Below are 18354 nucleotides of genomic sequence, written 5' to 3'. Positions count from 1 at the left end.
AAAAAAAAAAAAAAAAAAAAAAAAAAAAAAAAAAAAAAAAAATTACAAATGGCAGAGGAATTTATTAAATTACAACATAGTTATAATATCAGCTATATCTTTTTAATTTTTTATATCTTTATTTTTTTTAACATGGTGCTGAATATTGAACCCTGTGCTTCACATGTGTGAGGCCAAGTGCTCTACCATTGAGCTACAACCAGTCCCATTCAGCTACATTTTGACCATGGGTAACTACAGAAAACCTATCCAGTTTCTTAGATAGGCTGCAAACTATAAAATTAAAGAGATGGGAGGGAGAACACATGGATTGAAAGAAGCAAAATTAGTCTATATAATGATAAATATTTGAAGAAATATGAGATTAAGAGATTACTATGAGAACCAGGGTATGATTGAGAAGGAGCTGGTAGATGGCATATGGGTATTTTTATTTCTTGTTTTTAGATATACATGACAGTAGAGTGTATTTTGACAAATTATACATATATAGAGTACAATCCATTCCAATTAGAATTCCATTTCTGTGGGTAAATATAATGTTGAGTTACACCGGTCACGTATTCATATATGAGCAAAGGATAGTTATGTCCAATTAATTCTACTGTTTTTCCTATTCCCACCCCCTTTCTTTCTCCTTTGTCTAATCCAATGAACTTCTATTCTTTCCCTCCCTATCCCCCTTGTTGTGTGTTAGCATCCACATATCAGAAAGTATATTCAGCTTTTGTTTTTGGGGATTGGCTTATTTTACTTAGTGTGATATTCTCCAGGTCCATCCATTTAGCAGCAAATGCCAAAATTTCATTCTTCTCCATAGCTTCGTAATATTCCAGTGTGTGTGTGTGTGTGTGTGTGTGTGTATTACATTTTTTAAAAAAATCTATTCATCTGTTGAAGGGCACCTAGTTTGGATCCATAGCTTGGCTATTGTGAACTGAGCTGCTATAAACATTGATGTGGCTGTGTCACTGTAGCATGCTGATTTTAAGTCCTTTGAATATAAACTGAGGAGTGGGATAACTGAGTGAAATGGTGGTTTCATTCCAAGTTTTCTGAGGAATCTCAATACAGCTTTCTATAGCGGTTCCACCAATTTCAGTCCTACCAGCAATGTATGAGTGAACATTTTTCCCCACATCCTCGCCAACATTTATTATTACTTTTATTCTTTTCTTTTTTCTTTTTTTTTGGTACCAGGATTGAACCTCAGGGACTCTTAACCACTTAGCCACATCCCCAGCCATTTTTATTTTTTATATAGAAACAGGGTCTTTCTGAGTTGCTTAGGGTCTTGCTAAATTGCTGAGGCTGGCTTTGAACTCTTGATCCTCCTGCCTCACCTTCCCAGCCACTGGGATTACAGGCATGTGCTGTGCTTCCACCCCCAGCTTGTTACTTGTGTTCTTGATAATTGCTGTTCTGACTGGAGTGTATGGAATCTCAGTGTAGTTTTAATTTGCATTTCTCTAATTGCTAGAGATGCTGAATATTTTTTCCATATATTTTTTGACCATTTGTATTTCTTCTTTTGTGAAGTGCTTGTTCAGTTCCTTTGCCTATTTATTGACTGGATTGCTATTTTTGGTGTTAAGTTTTTTGAGTTCTTTGTATATCCTGAATATTAATGCTCTCAAAAATAGGGGATGGGGCTGGACATACAGCTCAGTTGGTAGAGTAGCACTTGCATTCACGAGGCCCTGGGTTCAATCCCTAACAACACTAAATAAATAAATAAATAGGGACAAGAAGCTATACAAAATGACTTGGGAGGTTTGTGGAAGAATAAAATAGAACTTTCAAAGAAGAAAGAAATATTAGCTGGGGAGAAGGCTAGAGAAATAGATCACAGAATGAGAAGGTCTAATCTATGCCTACTAGGAATCAGAAGAAAAAAATGAAGGAAGGGGAAGCAATAACTAACTTAAAATCTAGTAACTGATTTTTTTCTCAACTAATGTAAAATAAAAGAAGAAAAACAAATACCAGACAGGACAGCAAAAAGGAAAACCATTCTAATACATACAGTGTAATGAAACTAGAGAACACCAAAGACAGAGAGAAGATTTTTAAAAGAAAGAAGCACACAGATAAGATTTATATATTTTATATTTACCTGGATTGATTAGCATCTTTTAACAAGATGTGCACAATTAGAAGATTTTCAAAAACCATCTTCAGATAAATTAACATTTACTTTCCATCAACTTACTCAAAAACCATGAATAATTGGGCTGGGGTTGTGGCTAGGTAGAGCACTTGCCTAGCACATGTGAGGCACTGGGTTTGATTCTCAGCACCACAAAAACAAAAACAAAAAAACAAAAAACCATGAATAAAATCAGAAGCCCAGTGTAATATTCTGAAAGCCTTCTCAGAACTGTGTAGCAGCAAAACTATCTTTCAAATATTGTGATAAATAAAGATATTTTCAGATAAAGAAAAATTAGGAGCAATTTCCACCTACAGCCTGAGATATTTGCTAATTATTAAGGCAATTACTAAAATTATTTTAATTATATACTTTAGGAAAAAGAAATTATCATGGAAAAAGGGTCTCAGATGTAAGAAGGACTAGTAATGAAAAATATAAATAAATGAAAATGATAGAATAAAATAACAGCACAATCAATAATATTAATTAATAAGGAGAGCAGAAAATAGAATGGATAAAATATGAAATGGATACCATAAAATTCAAATTGAGGGGGAGGTGACAAGTTTAAATGTTCCCAAATTCTCATATCACTCTATGTCTAAAGATATTAACTTAAGTATAGTAAGTGTGGTATAATTTCAAGGATAAACTCTTAAAGTAAGAGAAATAGGAAATATCACTTCCAAATTACTGGTGGGGAAAAAGGAATGAGAAATATAGGCAAACAAATGAAAATAAGAAAACATGGGGAGACAGCATAAAAAAGGCAAGAAAAATTAAGGTAATAAATTAGGTGATAGACATGTCTTTGTATATTAGAAATAAAATTAAAATGACAAACTTGACAGTCAAAGAATTTGTGATATTGTTTGAAGGAAGAAAAAAATGTTTTACAATAAACAATTGCTAGAAACTTCCTAAAACACAGAAAGGTTCAAAACACAAGGGTATAAAAAAGAATTTCCAATAAATATTAAGCAAAAGAAAGCTCAGAGGACTTTTAAATAAAAACTTTTAGGACAGAAGGCATTATTAGTAACAGAGAGATCACTATTGATAATAAAGTTTAATTTACCAGGAACACATTCAATGCTAAACCTTTATGCTCTAGTTTTTATATAGAATATAAGATGATAAACCCACACAGAGGAATTAACAAATCCACCACCAGTGTAGGAGATTTTAATATACTTTAGCCAACTCTTGATAAACCAACAAAACAAAAAGTAAAGATTTAGAAAACTTACATATACATAATGAGTTTGATTTGCTGGATAAATATAAGAAAAATGCCCCCAATTAGAAAAACTGCATTCTACCAGGCATAGTAGCGCACACCTATAATCCCACTAACTCAGGAAGACTGCAATATTGAGGCCAGCCTCAATAACTTAGGGAGACCCTGTCTCAAAATAAAAAATAAGAAAGACTGGGGATGTAGCACAGTACCCCTTTGTTCAATGTTTAGTACTCCTTATTTCAATGTCTAATACCAACAAAGCAAAGCAAAACAAAACAAAACCAAACAAACAAAACCGGAAAAAAATGTGCATTCTTAATGTACAAAACCCGGGCTTGGACTTTGTCATACAGCAAGTTTCAATGAATTCCAAAGAACTCATATTATATGACACAATTCTTTGCCTACAATAAAATTAAGAAAGAAATCAAGCAAAAATATGTATTTAAAAATCCTCTTATATTTGCAAATTTTACAACATATTTTTCAATTTTTAAGTCAAATAGGAAATCACAGTGGGAAACTATACTTTGAACTGTTGATAATAAAAATACCTCGTCAGAATTTATAGATCATGACATATTAGGAAACTGATTGTCTTGTATATAATAAAACAATACTTTGCCTATTTACATATTAAAATTAGTTATCTACCTACTACCAAGAATTCTACACCAAATCTCTGTTAATTGTTAACACCTTTTCTCAGGATGCTGAACCTCCCAGGGATTTGGTCCTGAAGAGCTTCTGCTCTACTTCAACCTGGATGTGTTAGCATTCACACCTGAGGCCCAGCAGTCATTCTGGTATTTCCTGTCACCAAATTTGGGGGTTCTCTTTGCTGCTCTGCTATGCTGGTTTTCCTATTTCCTACACCCCATATCTTTCCTCCTTAATTGACATCTTTAGTTCAGTAGCTCATGGCTTCTAGCTTCCTCAAAATGGGAAGGAAAAAATATTGAAACCATGCATGAAGTCACTGATTGTCTGTCCTCAAACTTTATGGGCAGTTGAGCTGGTGGAGATTTGAAGACTGGAACTGATTTTTAATTCAAAGTCCAATCATGCTTTGTTTTGCTTCCTTCTTACTGGCAGCCAAAGTCTGTTTTAGTTTCCAGAAAGCTATGCAACAGTAGAAATAAAAATGTGTGTGTGTGTGTGTGTGTGTGTGTGTGTGTGTGTGAGAGAGAGAGAGAGAGAGAGAGAGAGAGAGAGAGAGGGAGGGAGGAGAGAGAGACTGGGAACTGAATCCCTGGGTGCTCTATCACTGAGCTCCATTCCCAGTCCTTTTTATTTTTTATTTTAAGAGAGGGTCTCACAAAGTTGCTGAGGCTGGTCTCGAGATCCTCCTGCCTCAGCCTACTGAGTCACTGGGATTGCAGGTGTGTGCCACAGTGTCTGGCTGAAAACATAAACTTTTATGCTGAACTTATATCTATAGAAGCTTTAAAGGATTCATCTTGCCCTAGCTTCCTCCTCAACTGCCTTACGTCTCTATTCCATGTCTGAATAGGGATAATGAGTCAGAGCCTGGGGGACCAGGCCACAAAGGGAGAACCAGGCTGCATTTACTGAGAAGGCCGCCATAGGCTTTCCTGTAGAAAGAGTGAAAGTGGCCCTATTCCTGCCTCACACAGTGACATTAAGAGAAAGCATGTCCACTACTGATATATTCTAGACTTGGCTTTAAGTGATTACTATTTGTTAACATTTACAAAAGTTAAGAAGAAAACAAAAATCCACATTGATTCAAATGCAAAGTTCCTTTCTTTTTGACTGTGCTAAGAGAGGGGTGGAGAATTGGCTGTATTTTGCTTGAAGTTTTTGATTTGCCTTTATCTCAGATAAACCTAGGAAGAGTCTTTTTGTTTATTCTTTCACCGCAGAGATGAGTTATCACTATTCTGCTTTTCTTTCTTGTGTTCATACCTAGTCACACATGATCTCCTCCTAAGCTGTGGCTCAGTGAAGGCTGGCTCAGGCCAGAGGTGGAGTCATCATCCCTGTTGGTTCAACTGGATTGAAATTGGCATTCAACAGACAGCCCAAACCAGAGTTAGCTTATCAGCAGCAACATGGAATTCCACCCACTTGTCAATAGTTTCTGCTCAGTGAAACACTATCTCTAAAAATCAGTGCTGGTATGACAGGTCTGAGCAGAAATGGCCCCATAACTGACTTGTTTTTCCTGAATCACCAGAAACTTACCATAAATTGTATCATTCAATGGAACCCAAATGGCTTCCCAGGGAGGTAGCATCATGTTATAACTCTGGACTTTGCAAGAGTTCCTTACCTGTCTGAGACTGAATTTACTCATTTTAACTCGGGAATAAAAGAACCTAGCTTAAAGGGCTGTAGCAAGCATTGAAATGATTCATTATATAGGGCTAGGTACAGTGAATGGCACCAGCAGATAAATCTTCCCTTGGCAGGGTTCTCAGGTTAATTTTTATATTAAAGTTTTATAATTTTCTCTATATAGTTCTTATATATATTTTGTTAGACATATGCCTAGATTATGTATGTTTTTTCCTATTTATTTATTTGTTCTAATTAGTTATATATGACAGTAGAATGAATACATTTTGACACATTGTACACAAATGGAGCACAACTTCTCATTCCTCTGGCTGTACACAATACACACCAGTCCTGCAATCATACATGTACATAGGGAATAATGTCTGACTCATTCCACCATTCTCCCTCCCCCCCTTTTTTTCTATTTTAAATGGTAGTTGTGTGTGTTGTTGTATGCTACTGGTGTACAGAATTACACCAGTAATGGTGTACAGAATTACAACTGACTTGAATTCTGGACTTCGGTAATCTATAAATCTTAACCAAACTTATTTATGATCCTTTTTATGTAGTGTTATCTAACCATTTCATAATGTTAACATTTCTGAAATCTTTTTTATTAGAGCATTATTATTTATACATAGTATTTGGGTTCCTTTTGACATAATTATACATACAAGGAACTTGACTTTAATCCCCATTCTCCCTTTGCTTTCTTTCCCTTCTCTCCCTGTTTTCTCTTTACTGATCTCCCTTTCACTCCTTTATTTATTTATTTTTGATTGGTACTGTCTACATATACACAAAGGTGAAATTTCTTTTTGTATATTTATATATGTATATAAAATGATTGTTAGATTTCCTTCCATTTCTTTTCCTTTCCCTTCCTTCCTTCCATTCTTTTTTAAAAAAATTTAGAAAAAAATGTATTTAGTTATTTTAATTAGGTATATTTGACAGCAGAATGCATTTTGATTCATTGTACACAAGTGTAGCACAAGTTTTCATTTCTCTGATTGTACACGTTGTAGCATCGCACCATATGTGTAGTCATACATGTACCTAGGGTAATAATTTCCATCTCATTCCACCATCTTTCTTGCCCCTGTACCCGCCTCCCTCCTTTCCTTCCCCTTTGCCCAATCAAAGTTCCCCCATTTTCCCCATCCCCCACGCCATTATGGGTCAGCATCCATTTATCAGAGTGAACATTCGGCCTTTGGTTTTTTGGGATTGGATCACGCTTAGCATGATATTCTCCAGCTTCATCCATTTACCTACAAATGGCATAATTTTATTCTTTCATCCATTGTGTATATATACCACAGTTTCTTTATCCATTCATCTATTGAAGGGCATCTAGATTGGTTCCACAGTTTAGCTATTGTGAATTGAGCTGTTATAAACATTGATGTGGCTGCATTACTATAGTATGCTGATTTTAAGTTCTTTGGAAGGAGTGCAATAGCTGGGTCAAATGGTGGTTCCATTCCAAATTTTCTAAGAAATCTCCATACCAGATTGATTGTACCAATTTGCAGTCCCTCCAGCAATGTATAACGTATGAATGTGCCTTTTCTCTCACATCCTTGCCAACACATATTGATGTTTGTATCTTTTTTTAAAATACCTTTATTTTGTTTTTATGTGGTGCTGAGGATTGAACCCAGTACTTCACACGTGCAAGGCAAGTGCTCTACCACTGAGCTACAAACCCAGCCCCTTGTTTGTATTCTCGATAGCTGCCATTCTGACTGGTATGAGATGAAATCTTAGAGTAGTTTTGATTTGCGTTTCTCTAATTACTAGAGATGTTGAACATTTTTTCATATATTTGTTGATAAATTTTACAGCTTAGAAGTGTCTGTTCAGCTCCTTAGCCCATTTACTGACTGGGTTGTTTGTTTGTTTTGGTGTTAAGTTATACAGATTCAATCTGATTCCAATTACAATCCCAATGTCATGCCTTATAGAAATAGAAAAAGCAATCATAAAATTCATTTGGAAAAAATAAAGAGACCCAGAATAGTCAAGGCCTTTCATTTTTTTTTGGTTCCAGGAATCTAACCTAGGGGCGCTAAACCCCTGAGCCACATTCTCAGCCCTTTTTATGTTTTATTTCAGCGTCAATCTAAGTTGCCTAAGGTCTTGCTAAGTTGTTCAGGATGGCTTTGAACTAGTGATTTAGCCTTTTGAGTCACTAGGATAATAGGCATGTGCCACAGTGCCCAGTTCATTCTCCTACTTCTACTCTATTGATCTTCTCTAAATCTTTAAGATATCCGATTCTCTCCCCCACTGCCTTCTCTAGCTTCCACATATAAAGAAAATATTCGACCCTTGATTTTCTGAGTCTAGCTTATTTCATATAACATGGTTTTCTCCATTTCTATCCATTTACTAGCAAATGCCATTATTTCATTCCTCTTTATGGCTGAGTAAAACTCCATTGTGTATATATACCACATTTTCTTGATCCATCCATCTATTAATAGGCATCTGGACTGATTTTGTAACTTGGCTATTGTAAAATGTGCCTCTATATACACTGAAGTTGCTGTATTGTTACAATACACTGATTTGAGTTTTTTTGGATTAAAAGACGAGGACTGGGATAGCTGGATCACGTGGTTGTTCCACGTCTAGTTTGTTGAGGAATATCCATACTGCTTTACAGAATGGTTGTAATAGTTTGCAGACCCACTAACATTGCATGACTAACTTTTCCCCACATCCTCACCAATATTTATGATAATTTGTTTCTTGATAATTGCCCTTCTGACTGGAGTAAGATGAAATCCTAGTATAATTCTGATTTGCATTTCTCTGATTTCTACAGGTGTTGACCAGTTTTTCACATATTTGTTGGTAAGAGATCCTTCATTTGACTAAGGGATTCCTGGTAAGTAAGGAAATGTTTTTCCTTATATATGGGTCTTGGATCTTGTCAAATGCGTTTTCTATATTAACTGAAATGATTATATGTTTTCTCCTTTAATGTAGTAAATGACAATTTATATATTCTTTGCAAGTGTTAAAGTAATTTTTCATTCCTGAGGTAAAACTCAGATCTTACTGCTTTTTTTGTTTTATATCCATGAGTGATACTGGCCTTTAATTGTATTTTGTATTCTAGATTTTGTATCAAGATCGCTTATATCCACTTCACAGAATGAGTTGATGAAGATATCTTTTTATTTTTTTCTTTGAAAAATCTATATAAGACTTGATCTGGTCTGATAGTTTAGGAGAATTTGGTGATAAAACTCTATGGCTCTAGTGCTTTTCTTCCCTAGGAATATTTTAACTACCAATTTAATGTCTCCAGTGAGAAATGGACCATTTAAGCTAATTTCTTCAGCCATAATGGTAAAATATATTTTTGTAGGGACTTCTTTCCATTTCATTATTGGCCTAAAAGTGCTAAAGTATCTTCACTATGTTTCTCATCCCTGAGAGTTGATGCTTGTATATATATATATGGGGGGTACCAGGGATTGAACTCAGGGGCACTCAACCACTGAGCCACATCCCCAGTCCTATTTGGTATTTTATTTAGAAAAAGGATCTCACTGAGTTTGCTAGGTGCCTCTTCATTGCTGAGGCTGGCTTTGAACTCTCGATCCTCCTGCCTCAGCCTCCCAAGCTGCTGGGATTATAGGTTTCTTGATAATTTCTTGCTACTGTGCCTGGCTATATATATTTCCTTTTCAGTATTATTTTGTCTCCTCTTTTTTTCAGTTTTACCTTAGGATTGTTATTAATCATTTTGAACAACCAACTTTTGGCTTTGTTTATTTGCTTATGTCATTAATTTCTACTCATATTTCTAATCTTCCTTCTAAGCCTTTCTTCTTTTTAAAATATGAGCTATTTAGACTATAAATTTTGTTCTAAATATGACACCATATGAATTTTGATTCTTAGTATTTCATTGTTTATCAGCTGAATTTAAAAATTTACATTATTATTTCTTCATTGATCCATGAGTTCTTTGTAAGTATTATATGTTTTTCTTTAAAAATTTTTTTTTGGTGCTGGGGATTGAACCCAGGGCACTCAATCACTGAGCCACATCCCCAGCCCTTTTTATATTTTATTTTGAGACAGGGTTTTCCTAAGTTGTTTAGGGCCTCACTAAGTTGCTGAGGCTGACCTCAAACTTGTGATCCTCCTGCCTCAGCCTTCCAAGTTGCTGGAATTGCACCTAGCTGAATTTTTTCTATAAGTACTTAAAATACGTAACTTTTATTACTAATTCAATTGCACTAAGGTGAATGATGTATTCTTTAATAATGATTCTTTAATATTTATAGAGACTTGCTATGGCCTAGTATTTCTGTGAAAGTTTAACATGCCTTTGGTTTCTTCCCTTCCTTCCTTCCTTCCTTCCTTCCTTCCTCTGTCCCTTCATGGTACTGTGGAATGAACTCAGGGCCTTGGGCATGCAAGGTAAGTGCTACTACATTCCAATCTAATGGTCTTTGGTTTCTACAAAAATGAGGAAGTGTGTTGGCTAAGATGAAATAATCAACGTTCAATCCTACTGACTTAACCTTAGGAAATAGGGCCAAAAAGAAAGGGTGATGTAAGTAATTGATTTCTTTTTAGTGTTTTCAATATGTTGTTCCACTGTCTTCTGGCCCCCATTGTTTCTGATGAGAAATTGGCTTGTTTCTTATTGGGTTTGTTCATCTATGATGAGTGATTTTTCTCTTGCTGCTTTTAAGATTTTATCTTTATTTCTGGTTTTCAACATTTTGACTATGAGGTTCTGGGCGTGTATTTCTTTGAATTTATCCTTCTTGGACTCTACTGAACTTCTTGGATCTGTAGATTAAAGTTTTTCATCAAATCTGAGAAGTTTTAGCCATTATTTCTTCAAATATTTCTTCTTCACCATTCTCCCTCCTTCTGGCACTCTCATTACATGTACTGATGCACTTAATGGTGTTCCATGTTTCTCTAAGGTTCTGTTTCATTTTCTTTGTTCTTTTTCCCCCCATTGTTCTTCATATTTTTTTCCCATGTTACTAGGGATTAAGCCCGGGCCTCGTACATCGTTAAACCTTTTTTTTTTTTTTAATTTATTTTGAGACATGGTCTCTCTAAATTGTCCAGTCTGGTCTTGAACTTGAAGATCCTTCTTCTATAGCTCCATAATAGCTGGGATTACTGACATGTTCCACCACACCTAGCTTGGACTGCATAATCTTGATTATCAGCTTCAAGTCCTCTAATTCTTCCTTCTGCCATGTTAAATGTATTGTTGAGATCCTCTATTGAAGTTCTGTTTTCTAATTCCAATGTTTCCCTTATTGACAATCTCTATTTTATTAGATATAATCATTAATTCTTTTTAAAAATATATATTTTTAGTTGTAGATGGACACAATATCTTTATTTTATTTATCTTTATGTGGTGCTGAGGACTGAACCCAAGGCCTTACACATGTTAGGCAAGTGCTCCACTACTGAGCTACAAATGAGCCCTGTTCTTTAATTCTTTTAGTTCTTTAAACATAAATTTTTAATAGCCGTATCAAAATCTTTGTCTACTAAGTCCAACACCTGGTTCTCTCCAAAAGCAATTCCTTTTTCTCCTCCCAACCCTCTCTTTCAGGCAGAGTTTTGCTATGTTGCCCAGGCTAGTCTTGAACTTGATCCTCTGCCTTGGCCTCTTCAGTAACAGGGACTAATGTATGTTTCACAAAACTTGGCTCTGAAACCATGTTCAATCTTCTGTATTTTTTCCCCCTCTACCTGAGTATAGTTCACGTTTCTTTTTATGTCCTATAACTTTTTGTTGTTGTTGTTGACAAGTGGGCATTTCTGATAAGATATTGTAGTGATTCTGGAACTGATTCCTCCCCTACCTTGGGGGTTGATGATATTGCCATTTGCATGGTTCTGTAGTGACTTGTCTGAATTAACTCTGAAAAGTTTATTTTCCCCACAGGGTACAGCCTCTGATGTTCCTGCTTAGATTCCTTTTTTGTTTTCATTTTCTCATCGGGGATACACAGGGGTTGCCCCAGTTTACCATAAGCCATGAATGGGTGAAAGGTTGTGCTTAAGTTCTCTCAGCCAGTTTGATTTTGACTCTTTATGACTGGATGTGCAATCCCAGCTCAAAGGGGTATAGGCTTTGCCTTTCTCCCTCCTTCCAGCAGAGCTCCAATTTTCTCTCTTTAGCCATTCCAGTGAGGGTAAGGCCTAGGGTGTGCCAGACTGCCAGAGATGTGTGTGGTTTTATTTTAAATGCTGGTTTCCTAGGGGGTGCCCCTAGGTCAGAGTAGCTCATTGTTCCTCCAGTATGGTCAGAGGTGGTGCTGAAGCCACAGGGCCGGGGAGGCCTTCACCCTCTACTGACTGATCTCTTTCAACTCCACTCTGTGCGCTGCTCTGACTGCTCCTGAGTGGGTACAGTTGAGCATTTATGCAATATTGAGGACCCCAAGGTTTGACTGTAACCCTGGTAGGGCTCTGTGGCTGTCTTTTTTTCTCCGATTCTCTCTGTGAATTTATTTCTTTGCCATTGGTGGTTGATACAGTATTATGAAGCTACACACACTGATTGTTCTCCACCAAGAACCCCATTATTTTCAATAGTACTCTTGAACGTGGAATTCTTCCACCCAGTTCAAAATAAAGTCAGCTCCCTTAGGCGATACTATATCATTCTTCTTACAACCTGCTCTGCTTGCTTGGCAAAAGCTTGGAGATTTCATAAATGTAACTTTGATTTTAAGTTAAGGACAATGCTTTGGAATTCCCAAATGTTAAATATTTTCCTTATCTCTGCTTTCCCCTATTGCTGTGGTCTGAGGGTTTGTGTCCTTCAAAACTCTAATGTTGAAATCCTTACTACCAAGATGATGGTACTAGGAGGAGCTAGGGCCTTTAGTATTAGGTTATAAGGACAGAGACTTCATGAATAGGATTAGCACCCTTATAAAAGAGATACCAGAGAAAATCTGCCTTGATCTGGGACTTTTGAGCCTCCAGAACTATGAGAAAATAAATTTTAGTTGTTCATGAACTACATAGTCCATGGTATTTTTTTGCTACAGTAGCTTGTTCCAACACCTATCTTCCTTTTCTCTCATTATCTTTTTGGCCTTATTTCAACTTTTTAAACATGGAAAAACTCCTTCCCATCTTAGGGTTTCACACACACTGTGATTTGTTGTGAATGCTTTTTTTCTTATCTGTTTGCAGAGCTAGCTGTTGCTTCAGGCTCAGCCTAGAGATCACTTCCTTAAAGAAGCCTTCCCTGACTATAATGGCTAGAGCAGTTCACCTCATGCCCAAGTTCTATCTCTTGGCACCATGTTCAACTTCTTTCCTAGTACTCACAGAGTTTGCGATTACAAGCTTGTCTGTGCATTAGGTCTCTCTTCCAGGGAAGCACAGAGGGTAGGGACTGCTTAGCCTTATAGAGAGCCTAGCCAAGAGTCAATTCTGCTGTACGTATGTATGCATGCTTGTACTGCAGTATTAGGGATTGAACCCGGGGGCTCTACCACTGGGCTATATCCCCAATCCTTTTTTAAAAAATATTTTGAGATGGGGTCTTGCTAAGGTGCTGAGGCTGGCTTTGAATTTGCAATCTTCCTGTCTCAGCCTCCCGAGTCACTGGAATTATAGGCATGTACCATCAAGCACAGCTAACTCTGCTGTATTAGCACATAAATGGGCGGATCACCGATTTACGAGACACCCCCAAAAGTCAAGGCACCATTTTGAAGCCCAAAGACAAACACCTAAGTGCTTTAGTTATTAAGCATCTTGTTTCATGGCTCTGATGCCCTCTGTGCCTCACTACATCTGTTGCACTTCTATTTTCTGACTTCATAGATTTGTACTTAGGTAGTTTATTGTGTTCAAGCAAATCAAGATGTCTCTTAGGAAAAAAAGAACAACACCCAATTAGGTCTACAAATTCAGAACTTTTCTCTAAATTTACAGAATAAGGGCTAAAGAGCCATTCTTTTTTCTCACTGACACATGATGACCAGAAGATTTTTATTTCCAATGGAAGTAAATCAAAGAAACAAATAGAAGACCAACTTCCAGAATAGGAGGGTGAAGATGCAATGGTATCTCTCTTCAGTAAACAAACATTTAACTGGAGAAAACAATAAAAACCAATCATTTAGAGTCTCTGGAAATTGTGTTACAGCAAATGGAAAAACATTCCATGAATGGAATCAAGAAAATCTACTAACATTCAGTAAGAACAGCAAGAACACAAGTTTGTGGCCCTTGAGTCATAACTCACCCCCTACCAAAAATTCATCTTGCGAGGTTATTCTAGGGCTCTACTAAGGCAGGTACAATTAAGAAGATGGCTCCCTCTGCCTACCAGACTAGACTATGTTCCCTAGTCTAAGGAACATTTCACACTGGGAGGAATGACTACCAACATCTCTACCAAGTGTGGCAGGCCAAGAATACTGACCTAATTGTCCCACTACAGCTCACTCACAGGTTAGAAGCAAGCCCAGAAGAGCAGTGCCCCCCCACCCCCCCTGCATAGTACCTACTTTAGCTCAGGGATGTCATGCATGCAGAAGTGGCCAATGTCCCTACTCCTAGTTCCTATGAAGTGAAAATTTCAAATAGTATTTGAAAAGAAGAAAGTAAATGGGGATGATGAGAAAAATTGCTGGGTAGGAAGAGGTTTGGGGAGGTACCATATCCTGATTAAGCACAACTGGTTTCTAGCTATGCCAACTTGGGGGATGGTGAAGGCCATAAGGGGCCTGTGGAAGAAGGCTAGAAAGACCTAGGAACTGGGGTGGTGGGTAATGGGCACATGTGTCAGCTCACCCGCCTCCTACCATTCAACGCACAAATGTTGAGATGTCACTAAAAGGTGTCATATATAAAAGAATATTCTAGGGCTGGGGCTGTGGCTCAGCAATAGAGTGTTCGCCTAACATGTGCGGTAGAGCGCTTGCCTAGCATGTACGAGGCCTTGGGTTCGATCCTCAGCACCACATAAAAATAAATAAAGGTATTGTGTCCAACTACAACTAAAAAATTTTTAAAAAAGAATATTCTAATAAAAATTTTGTTTTGGAAATGCAACTTTAGGGCAGGGTGGAGGATGGCTTGAATAGGGACTTCTTAGTTCTGGTGGGTGTCCACTGACCTAATCAAACTATCAAGTGGTGCTCATGGGCCAAATCTACTGGCTAATATATTTTCTTTGGTTTATACAATGTTAAAATTTTAAACATTTAGTAACTTAAATTAAAAATTCAAATTTCTTTTTATCCTGAGAAGCCTGCATCTCTTGTGCCAGTGGGTCTACACCCTAGAAACCTGAAGCCGCTGCCCCTCTGGTAAGGCATAAACTTGTCAGTTTACCCTGTGCCCTTCCCTCCATGCTTGGTCTCCCATCCTCACATTACCACCATCTTCTGTGCCTCCTTGGCTTCTGCTAGCACATGAGAATGTGTTAGAAAAACATTGCAAGGTAAATAGGAAAGCATGGCTGTGAATGACAGGCAGAGCCTACATTAGCTGAGGTTTCCAAAAAGGTAAATGGTTGTGAAGGTTACAGCAGCTGAATGTGAGTCTCATTTTAGAGAACAGAGAAGCTGCAGAATTAGGTGGTTTTGGTCCAGGAGTAGGCAAGGACTAAGTTGATTAACACAGTACATGGAGTCCAAAATGCCCAGTGGAGGATATGAGTCAAAACTGGGTGACAGAGGCAACACAGGCAGAGGGGCTGAGGTACTGGCCCTGTTGACACCTCTAACAAGCTCAGGAAACTCTCTGGGATGATATTCCTTTCATAAGATAAGGGGTACATCTACAAAGACCTTTTCAGTTATTTTAGACAGACATAGAGATTGCAGTTCAGGCATCAGAACTTGAATTGGGGAAGATGCTTTAACAGTATGTGGCCATGCCTTGAAGGAAAACTAAAAGATATAAGCACCATCCTCAGTTGGCTCTTAAGTACTGGGAACTAGTAGCTAGCAATGGGGGTTGGGCGAGTTAGGAAATTTGACATTTTAAAGTTATATGAAAGATGAGTGTTTATAAAATTGAGCTTCCCCTTTGGGAGGCTGATTGAGTATATCCTTTTGCTGGTTTGCCAGTAGGCAAGGAAAATATACACATTCACTTACACCAAATTTTCCACTGCTAGTGATAGATAAGCTTATGCCACAGGTGACTTTCTTTTTAAAAATAATCTTATTTTTCATTTAGTATACTGGTAATTGAACCCAGGGCATTGAACAGGCTAGGCAAGTGCTCCACCACTGAGCTACATTCTCAGCCTCACAATGACTTTCCATGCCCTACACGGCACTGAGCACTGTTGGTAGGTACCCTGAGAGGGACCCTGCTATTTTTAGGAGTGATTAACTTACATAAATACATAGAAAAGCATAAAAATGTCTCACAGGGAGGTAAGTAAAAAGTTATTGGTTAGTATAAAAGCCCCAGAAACACATTCATTCTATCACACACAGAGCTCCCCACTCTGTTCTTAAAATAACTCTCATGAGTGATTCCCACTTTATTAAGGTCAATGCCCCTCTCATGTCTAAAACAATGACACTCATCCAAACACTCCACTCCATTTTTATGACTATAAATGTGGTACAGGGGAGCTGCACAGTCTGGAGAAGGGGTTCCATTCTGAGCTCTGTAGCTGATGGACATGGGTCCCCAGCTGGCCCCTGTGCAATCCCCGTAATTAATTTTCATTTGTTTCATTCACATCTAGCTAAGTACCTCAAAATCTTAGTTTCCTTCATCCATTAGGAAAATTTACATTGTCATAGATCATCATGTGTCTGCATCTTTATAAAAGGACTAACCGCAGTGAGCAAAGGGGCTAAGAGGGAGGGGGGGTCTGAAAGCCAGGGATGCAAGGTTACCATCTAGACATGAGCTCCTAACAGAGGACTCCCCTTGTGATGAGCCCTATGCCACTGACCTCATGGTGTAGCTCTGCTTTGTGAGGTATCTCCATCCTGAGTAAGCAATAAATAAGGATTAAAATGCCCAGTGTCTACAGCTTGCCCCTGTACCCAGTCATCCCTTTGAGGTGGGAAGAAACTGCAGCAGCCAGAAAATGGATTCATGGAGCAGCACCCCAGCAGAGTACCTTTCAGAAGTCATTTGTGGGACTTTGATTCTGTGCATTTCTGAACCATGAGGGTGAGGCCTGGACCATGTAGGAAGAATTGACTAAAATTGGTGCCAAATGAAACCACATTCCAAAGTGCATTCCCAACAACATAAAATCACACAGATAAGAGGTTTCTGGTTCAATCACAGCCATATCATGGCTGGAAGTTTAAAAGTCCATTATGGAGGTAATGTTTGCCTTTGAGGAGTTTTTCTTCCTGCTCTTACCAGCTTAAAGTCACATTATGTGCACTGGAGAATATTTTAAAACTTATAAAGATACATGTCTTATTCATCTGTAAAGGCAACAGACGAAATCACAAGGGAAGCAAAACTGTAGATTTACAGAGGGAGATTTAAGGAGCATAATTCCTCTTTGAAAATCTCAGTGCCCCTCCCCCACTTTTCAAAACTATGCAACTTCCCTTTCTTTCATTCACTGGCTCAATTTCATACCTATTCGAGCAAGGAGGCAGAGTGAGGGAAACAGCAGACGTGTGTGTCTGCGCACGCATGTGTGCTCAGCAAGAGATTAAGTGACCGTGTGGGATGTTTACGCGAGTGATGGGGGCAGTTCTTAGCAGTCCTCCAAGAATTCCGGGAATCAGAGTCAGGCACGGCTGTTTTATTCTAGGTCACTGTCAACTGCAGCAGCCTCTAGAGATCAACAAGGATATTCCTCTCCACTTATTATATTCCGCTCTTACTAAACCTCAACCCAAGGAAGAGAAAGAAGAAACCGAAGGATGAAGTGAGAAAATAAACCGAGAGACAAAGGGAAAAGGAGCTGGGGGAGTGAGGAGTAAAGAAAAGAGAAGAGAGGAGAGGGTTTGAGCCCAAGTGGGAGGGGAGCTCCCTGAGAAAAGTGGGTGCCAGTACCCAGGGTGGAGGGGGGCGGAGGGCGCCAGCTCCATAGCGCCTGCAGACGGACGGGAAACCAGAGACAGCAGGACATTGTGTTCTCCTCTTCAAAAACAACCAGCCTCCGCTCCCAAAGTAAACAGTTAATCCTGTTGTTTATCTTTTTAAACATGAGATGTTAACAGCACGGATTCTGCTACACAGAAATGTGTTTTTATTCATTTAAAACTCATTTTTTCTTTGCTGAAATGTTGACATGTAAATTTTCTAATATCAGTGACCAGGAAATACTAACAACATTCTTCCTTTGTTGAATGTGACTTAAAAAAAACCAAAAAACCAAAAACAAACAAGCACACAAACAAACACACAAAAAGCAAAAAAGGCAGCCTAAGCTTAGGCTTTTTCTATACTCAACATCTTCATTATTTTGGAAAACTACTGCATTGCTGAAATTAAGAACCACCCACCTACTGCAGCTTGGTCTTAAGGGAAGGCACAAGTAAAACCACTGACAAAATGGGCGTCAGCGTGGACTCTGATTTTGGTTATTACTTGAAGATAAGATATTACATACTTTATTGGAAGTTTACCTACAGAAAACAATTCCAAAGATATTTATCTCATGGCT

General features: G+C 37.9%; 1 protein-coding gene and 1 long non-coding RNA gene across 14 annotated transcripts in view; one reads left to right on the top strand and one right to left on the bottom strand.

The window, feature by feature from the left end:
• Positions 1-18354, bottom strand: part of Spidr (scaffold protein involved in DNA repair) — a 394388-nt gene that overhangs the window by 58658 nt on the left and 317376 nt on the right. The window lies entirely within an intron of this gene.
• Positions 4096-16415, top strand: LOC125610542. The gene is made up of 4 exons (XR_007340527.1): positions 4096-4204; positions 8542-8604; positions 10138-10154; positions 14997-16415. It is a non-coding gene; the product is annotated as an uncharacterized LOC125610542 (long non-coding RNA).

This window comes from Marmota marmota, unplaced genomic scaffold (assembly GCF_001458135.2).
Source record: "Marmota marmota marmota unplaced genomic scaffold, marMar, whole genome shotgun sequence".
Lineage (NCBI taxonomy): Eukaryota > Metazoa > Chordata > Mammalia > Rodentia > Sciuridae > Marmota > Marmota marmota.
This window is presented reverse-complemented; position numbering and strand designations above follow the sequence as displayed.